General features: G+C 44.2%; 1 long non-coding RNA gene across 1 annotated transcript; it reads right to left on the reverse strand.

The window, feature by feature from the left end:
- Positions 1 to 584: 584 nt before the first annotated feature.
- LOC118895403 lies at positions 585 to 13,078 on the reverse strand. Its single transcript, XR_005019936.1, has 3 exons — positions 12,855 to 13,078; positions 1,418 to 1,441; positions 585 to 768 (listed from the first exon to the last, which is right to left on the reverse strand). It is a non-coding gene; the product is annotated as an uncharacterized LOC118895403 (long non-coding RNA).
- Between the last annotated feature and the right edge of the window lie 68 nt (positions 13,079 to 13,146).

Here is a 13,146-nt window from a genome sequence, read left to right on the forward strand (position 1 = left end):
ACCGTTCCTAAACCCTTAGAACTTTAAGGAGTATGCATGCTTGGTAATGGCTAATGGGCATTGCTCTCTTGGCAGGAAGTGACAGAGCCAGGATTCAAATCCAGTCTTTCTGACTCAAAAGCCGATGTTTTTATTCACTGTACCAGTGGTCTCAAACTGAGAAACCTATCCCGAAGGTATTCAGAGACATCTCAAAGGGAATGTAGGTGCAGGAGCTTTTAAGGGTATGGTTGATTTTATTTTCCAAAAATAGCTTAAACAATATTTCCACCCACATCCTTTTCTGGAACCTTGCCACACCCCCATCAGAAGGGGGAGTCTGTGTATCTTCCCCTTGAACCTGGGTGGGCCTTTATGAACGTCTCAACTAATAGAACGGGCAGAAGTGATGCTACGTGACTTCTGAGATGAGGTCCACCTGGCTCATTCTCTCGCGATACTTGTTTTTGGGACCCAGCCACCGTGCTGTGAGGAGGCCCAGACCTCATGGAGGGGCCCACATGAAGAGGAACTGTGTCGGGGGTCCCAAGGCCACCCCCAGGTTTGATGATTCACTATGAGGTCTCACAGGACTCAGCATACGGTTGTGCTTGCGACTAAGATTTATTATATGAGAGGATACAGTGCCAAATCAGCAAAGGGAAAAGGTGTGCGGGGCAAAGTTAGGAGAAACAGGCACAAGTCTCTGGAGTCCTCTCCCTGTGGAGTCACGCAGGACGCGCTGAATTCCTCCAGCAACGAGCTGTGACCACACGTGTGAAATGGCATCTACACAGGAGGGCTAAGAGACAATGTGCCCAAGGTTTTTATGGTGGGCTGGTCATGTAGACACCCTCTGCCTAGCATGTCTCAAGATTCTAGACCCCCAGAAGGAGGCTGGTATTTAGCATAAACCACATTGTTTGTATAAACAATTGAAGCACAGAGAGCCACTCTTATCAGTTAGGGCACCCTCCCCAAATCCAAATTCCCAAATACTAGTCAAGGACCAGCCTTGCCAGTAGGCCTTTCTAAGGAGAGCAGTCAGGCCCGCTGCACAGGATATGAAGCCTGCAGCCTCCGCCCCCCGGAGCTCCCAGCTGACAGCCATGGACATCTTGACATCCATGTGTTGTCTTGGAAACCCATCCCCCAGCCCTTAGCTAAGTCACGTGGAGCAGAGGCGAGCTTTCCCCTGGCAGCCCTGCCCAAGTTACAGGTTTGTGAGCAAAGTAAATGACTGTTCTTGGTTTAAGCTACCAAGTTTTGGGTAGTTTGTTATGCAGCAATAGATAGGGAATCATTTGCAGATTCGAAAGCTCCATTTGTCCTTTTCTAAAATTGATCATCTTAAGAATCCAGCATCATGATAGATCCTTTCACAAAGGCCAGTCTTCACTGTACAATTAAGGTGTGTAGTCACCTTCCTGACTCTTACCAGGCTGCTTTGTCCTAGATTTACCTGTAAAGGGCCAGATAGCAGATATTTCAGAATTTGTGGGCCACATACTGTCTCTTTGAATGTTTGTCTGTGTGTGTGTGTGTGTTTTACAATCCTTTAAAAATGTAAAAACCATTCTTAGCTTGAGGGTTGTACAGAAACAAGATGGGCAGAATTTGGTCAGCACCAGCTGGCCTTAGTTTGTCAACCCCTGTCCTAGATAATTAAAAAAGCAAAAAATCACAAACAAATAAAACACAACCTCCAGTGCAGCAAAGAAAGGGACAATTTGAAATAATGGTGTCAATACTGAAAAAGAGAATGGCTCAAATATTTGGTAACAAACACTTTTGCAAGCCAGGTGGTTTCTAATTTTTTGCTTTCAACTGTATTGAAGGAGACCTAATCGCATTTTTAGCTGGTAGATCATAAAAAATAATTCTAGATGTTAGATCACTATGAGATTGTTGGTCCATAACTTGGAAGGCATTCAGAGAATTAAGTAAAATTGCAGTTACATAATTCATTCCATTTTCATGTCAACAATATTCTTCGGTGCTGTGTCTATAAAAAATAAAAATTGGGGCTTCCCTGGTGGTGCAGTGGTTGGGAGTCTGCCTGCCAATGCGGGGGACACGGGTTTGAGCCCTGGTCTGGGAGGATCCCACATGCAACTAGGACCGTGAGCCACAATTACTGAGCCTGCGCGTCTGGAGCCTGTGCTCCGCAACAAGAGAGGCCGCGATAGTGAGAGGCGCGCACACCGCGATGAAGAGTGGCCCCCGCTTGCCGCAACTAGAGAAAGCCCTCGCACAGAAACGAAGACCCAACACAGCCATAAATTAAAAAAAAAAAAAAAAAAAAAATTGAAAAATAAAAATTGGAATAGAATTCATATAGAAGCCTGTGTCATTCTAGCAATAAGAAATGTTAATTAAAAAAAAAAGAACTAATTTTGAAAAGTCCCATCTTATTAAGAGCTACATTTCCAATAAAATTTCACTTTTCATCTTTAATAAATATATATATGTTGTTCAATTGTATACTACTAATAATTGTAATACTAACTTAATCCAAAATAAAAATTTTTTAAACTCAGAGCCTGTTACAGGAAATTTAAATAAATTTCAATTTCAACTTCTGTACATACATTTATGACAGATATGCAAAAGAGTGATCAATAAAATACTTTTAAGAATAAAATATATTACATTAGCATAAAATTCAGTGGAGGAAATAGGATGGAAATAAAAGCTCAAGGAGAAAAAGGAGCAACATAAAATTTCCAATTGTCAAGAAGAGCTTATTCTTGTATTTTTAAGAATTGGATGATGGTGACTCTCAAATTGCTGCCACTTTTAGATTCCACTCGATGTATTTAAAGGCGTGATACGACGGTTTTATTTTAAGATGTCAATATTTACAATACAGCAGAACAGTAGTTCTCCAAGTGTGGTTCCTGAGCCTTAGCACCTGGGATCACCGGGTAACTTTACAGAAATGCAAATTCCCAGGCCCCACCTGAAACTTATTGAATCAGAAACTCTGAGGACGGGCCCCAGCAATCTGTATTTTCACCTGCCCTCCAGGTGATTCTGATGCCTACACAAGTGTGAGAGCCACTGTGCCAACAGTTGCAGCCTTTGCCATTACTTAAACTTATAATAGAAACATTTTAATGTCAATTTAAAATGTGTGAGGTACTTCCCTGGTGGTCCAGTGGGTAAGACTCCACACTCCCAATGCAGGGGGCCCGGGTTTGATCCCTGGTTGGGGAACTAGATCCCACATTCATGCTGCAACTAAGAGTTCACATGCTGCAACTAAGAAGTCAGTGTGCCACAACTAAGAGTCTGCACGCCGCAACTAATGCACTGTGGTATCCTAAATGGGAGAGAAATCCAAAAGGGAGGGGATATATGTATATGTATGGCTGATTCATTTTGCTGTGTAGTAGAAGCTAACACAACATTGTAAAGCAACTATACTCCAATAAAAATTAATTTAAAAAAAAAAGAAGTCTGCGTGCCACAACTAAGAGCCCGCATGCTGCAACTAAAAGATCCCGTGTGCCACAAATATAATCCGGCGCAGCCAAAATAAATAAATAAATAAATATTTTTAAAAATTAAAAGAAATAAAATGTGTGAGGGGACACACCGTCTTATAAAAAATTATTTGACGCATACACAAGCAAAAATGTTTGAGGACTACTACACCAGACCCTGCACCTCTTATATCTTTCAGCTAAAGAAAGGTTTCTCCTGAAGAGGAATTAGTGGCTCAGACAAGTACTGAGGATGGTTTCACATAGAAACTGGATAGGATTTGGACAGGCACAAGAGAGGAGAGCATGGCAGGCAGAGGTATGGAGAAGGCTCAGAGGTGGTCGAGCACAGGTGTGGGTGAGGGAAGAGTTGGACTAGGCTGGAGCATGGGGTGTGGGGAGAGAGCAGTTGGAAATAAACCTGGAAAGACAAGATTGCAGTGATGCCAGGACTTTATTTTGAGCAGGAGAAAGATATGGTCAGAGATGTGCTTTTATGGAATGAATCTTGCATAGATCAGGTGGCAGAGACTGGAGGCAGTGAGATCAGATGCTAGGGCGTCACCTTGGAGCCCATCTGCACCCCAGGAGGGTCACCACCCTCTCTTAGCTGGAACGGTCCTTGTCTGCCATCAATGAAAAGTGCAGGTGATGCCCACTGGGGTATAATAAGTATATCTGGACTTTCTCCCTGGTTCCTGGCACAGAACTCCTCAAACCCTTGGAATTTCCTGAGTGACAGGAGTGTCTTTTGTTCTTCATAAGGAGCCCCCTTTTGAGCACATCTGAGTTTATGCTAATGAGGTGACTTAAGGTGGGACCCCTAGATCCCCTCAGATGGGGCTGGTCACCAGAAAGACCAAGTGATTAGAAGGTTGGAACTTTCATCCCCACTCACAGGCTGGGAAGGGGACCAGGGGAAGTCGCAGATAAGCTCTATTAAAACTCTCAAACAATGAAATTTGATGAGCTTCTGGACTGGTGAATGCATCCATGTGCCAGGAAGGTGGTGCACCCTGGTCCCCAGGGACAGAAGTTTCTGTATTCAAGAACCCTTCTGGACCTCACCCTATGTACCTCTTCATGTGGCTGTTCATCTGTATCCTTTATAAATATCCACTACAATAAACTGACAAATGCAAGTTAATGTTTTCTGAGTTCTGTGAGCTGCACTAGCAAATCACTCAAACCTGAGGAGGGGGTCGGGGGAACTTCCTATTCACAGCGAGTTGGTCAGAAGCACAGGTGACAACCTGGACTTGGGACTGGTGTCTGAAATGGGGACTGTGGGACTTCAGCCCTGAGCCCCGTGGGATACGAGGCCACCTCCAGGTAAGGAGTGTCAGCACTGAGTTCAATTTGTAGGACAGTCAATCAGTGTCCACTGAGAACTGGAGAGTGGCTTGGTGGTGCTGGAAAACACCCCCGACCACCCAGCGCAGGACAATGTTCACCCAAACCAGGGAGACTAGCAAACCCTAGGGACAGAGAGAGTCACGTTGTTCTGAGGCAGCTATGTCCATCTGTTGCTTTGGGCTCATTTGAAGTCTTGGCCGTCCCCTAAGTTGGGAGCCCACCTCCTGAGATCAGTGAGAGGTGTGCAGAATGCCAGGAGTTGTTCAGGCAGAAGGAATTTACAAACTCCTGGAGTACATTATTGTTATCTTTGTTTCCATTTAACCAAGGACTCACCAGGGAGAAAAGATATTACATCATCAAAGCACTCTCTCATTGGCTGCCCATTCCCCAAGGGGCAGGTTCTCTTTCCAGTTGCTTAGTTCTCCTAAGTATTATATGCAGCACAGAGGCATGTCCTGTCACTTCAGTTTCCAGATTCAATGCCTCTGATGTCATTAGGTTATGGCAAGAGAGTGAGATAACACAATGATGGTAAATTTTAGTTGACAGTGAGATGCACCTTAGAGCAAGCTGCTCTGAGCCTCATGTTTTCCCCTTTAAGGTTGCTTTCAACTTCGCATCACTACATTAATTCATAATGCAGTATGCATGAGGGACGGGGATAATGAAATTGTGACACTAGCTCTTCTACTTAGTGTCTTACAAAATGGGAAGTAAATGAATTGGTTCTGTCTGTGCATTTTATCACAAAGCTTTGATCTACAGTTCCTGAAAGGACTGCTGTCCATGTGCTGATGAGTTTCAGGTGCCATCTCAGTTTTCATTATCTGTCTCATTTTTTGCAGATTAATAATTGAACCGATTTTTTTAAAAGTCATATATAATTATGTTGAAGAGAAGGAGGAAATTGTCACAATTTCTTTTCTCCAGACCTGAATTTGATGTTCCTTTTGGATGAGAAGAGTTAAAACGAATACCTCATTTTGGGGGGCAGTTAAAAAGCAACATAATTCTAAAGTGAAATTTCACTTAATCTATCACACAGTCCTAATCAGTTGATGAAAAAAAAAATGTCAAGAATAAAATTTCAAAGGGATTCTATTTAAAAATAGCCACTGGACATGTACTGTAATAAAACTTTTAATGGCCATTTTATTTTTCATTTCTGCGCTCATCTTTAGTGAAATTGATTGGTGGTGAATAGAACCAGAGTGATGGCCTGGGAGACGAAACTCCTTGGTTTCTGAAATAATAACAAGTAGCATCCTCTGGTGACTTAAGACTCTTTCTCAGGAACTTACAGCTCCCTCGAAACAGGCTTGCCCCATCCCAGGCACATTCCATTCATTCCCTCTGGGCTGGAGGGGCTGGCGGGGCTGGAGGTGGAGAATACTACCACACCAGCCACATTTCTCCTGGTCTTCCAGATGTGGCGGTGAGGAAACCCTGGGAGGTGCCATAACTTTTCTGAGGATCCACAGTCCCTGATCAAGTGAAACTGAGGCCTGGGGATTCCTGGGAAGAGCCTGCCCATATACGTATAGCTCTTCCAGAGTTACACGCCCAGCAACTTCATCGTTCCAGAGTTAGGGAGGCTGCAGAGGACCCAGATCTCCTAAAGCCTCTCAGTATCACACAACTCGGGAGGATCTGACCCAGGGTGTGCTTTTTTTTTTTTTTTTCCCCTCTCTTACACTAGTCTTTCTGGAACACAAATCAAATTCACTGCAATGATGCCCAAAGGAAACCTTCAATAAAATTGTGTTTTGTGAAGGGCTTTTCTGATTTCAGAGGGTGTTTGGGGTGATTTTTTACATCTGAATGTTAAGAACCAATAGAGTATTGTGGTTCAAAGCTCAGGCTTTGGAGTTATACTGGGTTGGGCTCCTGGATTCTGTGGCCTTGTTAATGGAAACTTTTTGAGCCTCAATTTACTTCTCTGTAAAATGGGGATACAAAATCTACATCAGAAACTTGGGGTATGGATTAAGTAAGTTTATATGTGTGTGTATACATATAAATAATATTTTATAGTACATATATATAATGCTTAGCACAATGCCTAGCACATAGTAAACACTCAAAGTAATTAGATTTCTTCTTATTACCACTACTATTATAAATCTGATCCTTTGCCCACAAGTTCCAGATTGCTGAATCCTTTTCTCTATGCAAGATAACCCAACAAACTCTGAGCGAACTGGGGTAGAGAAAGAAGTACTTTTTTTTCCTTTTCTTTTTTCAATAAATTTATTTATTTTTGGTTGTGTTGGGTCTTTGTTGCTGCGCGCGGTCTTTCTCTAGTTTCCACAAGCGGGGGCTACTCTTCGTTGCTGTGCGTGGGTTTCTCATTGCGGTTGCAGAGCACAGGCTCTAGGTGTGCAGGCTTCAGTAGTTGCAGCACACGGGCTCAGTAGTTGTGGCTCGCGGGCTTCAGTAGTTGCGGCACGCGGGCTCAGTAGTTGTGGCTCACGGGATCTAGAGCGCAGGCTCAGTAGTTGTGGCGCACGGACTTAGTTGCTCCGCGGCACGTGGGATCTTCCCGGACCAGGGCTCGAACCCGTGTCCCCTGCATTGGCAGGCGGATTCTTAACCACTGCGCCACCAGGGAAGTCCGAAAGAAGTACTTTTGATCTCCTATTAAGGAGTCCCTCTCTTTCCTTGGTTCTGGGAGACTGGGTCCAGGCTAGGACAATTCCCTGGTGTCCCCAGCCCCACCCTGAGCAAGCTGAGGATTTTCTGTCAGGTACAAGGGTACGGAGGTCTGCAGAGTAGCCATGGGATGGATCTCTCTTCCAAAGGGCTCTAACTGTTCTTATTTCCCCCCAAATTTCTGTCTTTTGCTGGAAATGGAAACAGTCTACCAGGCTAATCATTTTAGAGGACAGAACATTTCCAATCCTTAAAAAAAATCTTTCTAAAGAAGTGACTCGGCTGGGGACAGAGTGGAGACTCAGATGGTCCTGGTGAGGACGGTGAGGCAATAGCCTTTTCTCCCATCAGGCTGTTCACAATCTCTGACTCCCCGAGGGCTGAGGAGCCTTCTGGAGAACACACGTCCTTACTGACCTTGAGGACGACTCACTGTAAAGGGCTGCACTGCCTTTCCAGAACTGCTTCCCACCCAGGCAGCACGACTTCATCTCCTGGGGGAGAAAAGGGCTTTGTGCCTGAAGTGAAAGGGCTTGTGACTAAGGCTTATGACATTCTGAGGCTCAAGGACCCTTGTGTTGTCAACCCTGTAACTGAATGTAACCAGGGAATGTTCTGGCTTCACAAGAGAGAGGAGGCTAGTCGTCCGCTCGGAGTTTCAGAGCTGTTGCAGCCCCAGGGATGCCCAGTGCGGCAGTGGCTCTGAGCAGCCACTAGCATGGAGGGGCTCTTCTGGGGTCAGGGTTGAGATCCCCTCTCAGCCAAGCTTACAACTTTAGGGACATTATAAATACACACCCTGGGGATTTCCTAATACACTCAAGGGAGGGGAATTTGGATGTCAAGCTGGTGGAGGCTGTGAGTCATGGAGATTTGGATATTAATATTGATGAAATCCCATTTGCGGTCACAGACCAGTGAAGCCTGAGATATTCTGGCTACAGAGACACAGAAACAATTTCCACAAGATGTACTTTTCAGGATTTAGCACTCGATTCTCTAATTAAACCATTTATTATCATTCACAAAAAAGCCAAAATCTGCTCAAAGTTTAAGCTGTGTCTTTGTTTTTTTTTTTTTTTTTAATAAATTTATTTATTTATTTATTTATTTATGGCTGTGTTGGGTCCTCGTTTCTGTGCGAGGGCCTTCTCCAGTTGTGGCAAGCGGGGGCCACTCTTCATTGCGGTGCGCGGGCCTCTCACTGTCGCGGCCTCTCTTGTTGCGGAGCACAGGCTCCAGACGCGCAGGCTCAGTAGTTGTGGCCCACGGGCCCAGTTGCTCCGTGGCATGTGGGATCTTCCCAGACCAGGGCTCGAACCCGTGTCCCCTGCACCGGCAGGCGGATTCTCAACCACTGCGCCACCAGGGAAGCCCTAAGCTGTGTCTTTGGGACGACCATTTGGTGGAAAATCTAATCCATCGCCTCATGCTACTTCTCCCCTTTCCACTCCCCATGAATGACAAACAACTTGCTTAACTCCACTGATTGATTTGACCAGATGTTTGGCATCGTGTAACAGAAGTCAGTCAAAACGGTGGAATTTTTTCACTTGTCGAATTGCTGTCTTGGTTCCTGAGGTGACTACACTATTCTCTAGCAGTAGTTTAGAACCTTTTAAAACAGTTTCTCCGAGTGATTTCCCATACACTCCTATGAAGGATATAATAAGGCCTTTACCTCAGGAGCTTCAAATGAGGAAAATGGTGTGATTCTAGGCAGCGATAGCTCTTGACGGTTTCTCCTACCTTGTGTGGGGTTGAGACAGACGCCTTTCTTTCCCTTCTGAGTCAAATGCAGTAAACACTGACCCAGTGAGGCTTTGCTGATCAAACTAATAATGCAATGCTTTGAAAACATACTTCATTATAAGGAACTTCAGGGTATCTGTGATGATTTCAATCAGATGCAACTGGCTTTCCCACATCATAAAAGAGGAGTTACATGAAAATTGCACAATTTTGTTATAGGAAACTGCAGAGAAATTTCACCTTTCACCTGAAGCCCTAGGTCTGAGAATTTGCAACTATGATGCCGTGGTCAGAATATGGAGTTGATCACTCCTTCCTCCTTCCAGCAATTTCTCCACTCAGCTTCTAGGACCTTACACGCTTCTGTTTCTCCTCATCCTTCCCGACTTCTCTTCTCAGCTCTTAGCTGCATCCTCTGAACGCTGGTATGGCTTCCCTCGTTTTTCTTTCTTTTTTCTTTGGCCGTGCTATGCAGCATGCAGAATCTTAGTTCCCCATCCCCAGCCAGGGATCGAACCCACACACCCTGCCTTGGAAGTGCAGAGTCTTAACCGCTGGACCGCCAGGGAAGTCCCATGGCTTCCCTCTTCTGTCTCCATCCCTCCCGGGGTTACATCACAGGCCCTGTGTCTTGCCATGCTGCCGCATCTTGGTACCTCCGTACTTATGGCTCAAGTCCTGCACTGCCCTGAGCTCCAGGCTTGTTCATCCAGCTGCCCGCCCAACATCTCCACTGAATATCAAGTAAGCCTCTCAGACCTGATGTGTCCAACACTGAGGTCCTAGACTCCTCTCCCTACTCTGATCAACCCATATCTTCACCATCTCACTTAATGGCGATTACATCCTTACGGTTGCTCGGGTTAAAAGCGTGGAGTCATTGCAACGAATTCAATGGTGTCTCCCAAAAAGATACAGCCACGTTCTAACTCCCAGTACCTGTGAATGTGACCTTATCTGGGGGAAAGGTCTTGGCAGAGGTAGTTAAGGATCTTGAGATGAGGTCATGCTGAATTATCTGGGCGGGTCCTAAATCCAGTGACAAGTGTTCTTATGAGAGACAAAAGAGATGACATAGACAGAGGAGAAGGCCAAGTGAGGGTGGAGGCAGAGACTGGAGTCCTGCAGCCTCCACCTAGGGAGTGCCTGGATCCCCAGAAACTGGGAGAGGCAGGGAGCAGAATAGCCCCAGAGCTTCTGGACTCAGGGCAGCCCTGGCAACTCCTTTGTTTCAGCCGTCTGGCCTTTAGAATTGTGACAGAATAAACGTGTGTCGTTTTAAGCTGCCAGGCTTGTGGTGTTGTGTTCCAGCAGGCACAGGAAACTAGTAGAGTCTTCTTTAACCTTTCACTTCCTTCTTCCTCTTGAGCCAGCCTCCCAGAAAATCCTGTCGGCCCTTTCCTCAAAATACACCCAGAATCTGACCACCTCTTACCACCTCCATTGCTGTCTACCTGGTCTGAGCTCTTAACACCTCTTACCTGGAATATGGCAATCCTACTAGTCTCCCTGGTTCTGCCCTTGACCTCCCCAACCCCAACCTGAGATCTTTTTAACGCAGAAGTCAGATCGCGTAATTCCTCTAGCTGCCATCTCAGAGTAAGAGCCAAAGTCTTACTAACAGTGGGCTACCATGGCCTTCATGATCTGGGATGTCCTCTTTGATGTCTCTAACCTCATCTTAGACTACTTCGCCCTTGCTTACTCTGTTTCAGCCACTATGGCCCCTTTGCTCTTCCCTGTATGTACCAGTCATGCGTCTGCCTCAGGGCCTTTGCACTGACTTTTCCTTTTGTCTGGAACATTCTTCCCCCAGATACCTCCATGGCTAACTTCCTTAATTCAAGTCTTACTCATATATTTCCTCAGTGAAGTCTCCTCTGACAATTCTATTTAAAATAACAACCCTTATACATGTTTTATCCACCCTCTCCATACTCATATTGCCATCTAAATACTGTATATCTTTTTCTTTTATTTAGTTTTTTCTTTGTTTTTTCTTCTTTTTAAATTGAATGAAAGATTCTTTAAATTCTATAGTGCTTTACAACTTTCAAAACTTTCACACATGATTTCATATCATCCCATGATAACCATTCCCCCCACCCCTAAGTTGCCCCGCCCCCTTCCCTCTCCCCACTGATAATCACGTTTGTTCTCTATATCTGTGAGTCTGCTTCTTTTTTGTTTTATTCACTAGTTTGTTGTTAAATACTATGTATCTTACTTGTTTATTTTATTTATGGTTTTTCTCCACCTGCTGGAAGGTAAGATCCCTATGGATAGGAAATTTGGGGGACCTTTTTTGTTTGCTGTCAGCCTCTACATAGTAAATCATCAGTAGCTATTTGTTTAATGAATAATTACATAGTACATAGTAAATCATCAGTAGCTATTTGTTTAATGAATAATTGAAAATCAGACCACCTCGATGCAGTGGTCTACGGGAATAAATGCCACAAGATGGCACATCCTCCTTCTCATCTTCTGGAGACCAAGAAGAGGGAGAGAATTCTATGCCACCAAAAGCTGCACTCTTAAGAAATATATTTACTTAAAAATTTTAATTGTGGGAAAATACACAAGTTACCATCTTAACCATTTTAAGTATACAGTCGAGGGGTTTTAAGTACATACACATTGTTGTACAACCATCTCCGCCATCCGTCTCCAGAACTCTTTTCATCTTGCATTCCAGAGAGAAGTTCACAGTTCCATAACCTCGAGAACCACAGAAGCCAGTCATGGGACTGCCTGAAACCAGCCTTGAAGGTTCTGACATGATCCAGGGATGACAAGAATGCAATCACTGCATGCACCCTGATTCTTTTTTTTTTTTTTTGGAGGGACTGGTTCTTTATTTCAAAAAGACATTAACAGTTTTCAGTATCAAAACAGTTACAGTATTGGTTTTTCTTTCTCCCAATCGGCCCCCGAAGAGACCACACCAAAGGAGAGTATATTCAAGCCAAGTAAGCTGTAGGATGCCCACCTAACAGACCTCACTGAAACCTCACCAAAAAGGGGGGATTGGGTAGGGAAAGAAACTTTAAAAGATCAGCACACTGCCAGCCCACAGCCTGTAGACAGCTCTCACAGCCAGGTGGTACACCCTGATTCTTATCTACAGCCTTGCTTCTTTGACCACTACTGTAAGATTCCGTGCTACCCTCCCCAAGGGAGGACACAGTTTTGGGGCCACTAGCCTGCTGTGTCCCCCTTTGCCTGGCAAAGCAATAAACCTATTCTTTTCTACTTCACCCAACAACTCTGTCTCTGAGATTTACTTTGGTGTCAGTGTAGAGAGGCCATGTTCAGCAAAAATGCCTCCAGTTTTGTTCTTCTTTTTCAAGATTGTTTTGGCTATTTGGGGTTCATAACAACTTATAACAGAGAGTTACTATCTTTACTATCATTTTACAAATAAGGAATATGAGGCACAGGAGATAAAATTACTTTTCCAAGGGCACAGAACTCATAAATGGCAATGCTTGTTTTCAAATACAGGCAGTCTGATTCTAGGATTTATACTCAACTATTATAGTCTACTGCCTCCCAAGTCTTTAAAGCAATCTTCACCTCTCTACCCTATCCATATATATATATATATATATAAAATCTCACCATTTGAAGAATCATCTTGCAAGCAGTTGCATCTTCCAGAAAGCATTTGCATCATAATGCTTGGGTTCTGGCTCTTTTTAAGAAGAACCTTGGGGACATCAGTTTCTCCTCTGGTGGGTTTATACAGATATACAGTGCTTTAAGCAAATAGGAAAGTGAAACTAGGAGTATTCAAAACAAACAAAGTCAGAGGGTGGTTGTTTACATTACCAAAGGACTCTTTAATTTAGAAAGGAAACCAGTGTTGAGTGCCTATAAATAGCAGCTCCCTTGTGCAAATCAGTGCTTGTTT

This window comes from Balaenoptera musculus, chromosome 5, assembly GCF_009873245.2.
Source record: "Balaenoptera musculus isolate JJ_BM4_2016_0621 chromosome 5, mBalMus1.pri.v3, whole genome shotgun sequence".
Taxonomy (NCBI): domain Eukaryota; kingdom Metazoa; phylum Chordata; class Mammalia; order Artiodactyla; family Balaenopteridae; genus Balaenoptera; species Balaenoptera musculus.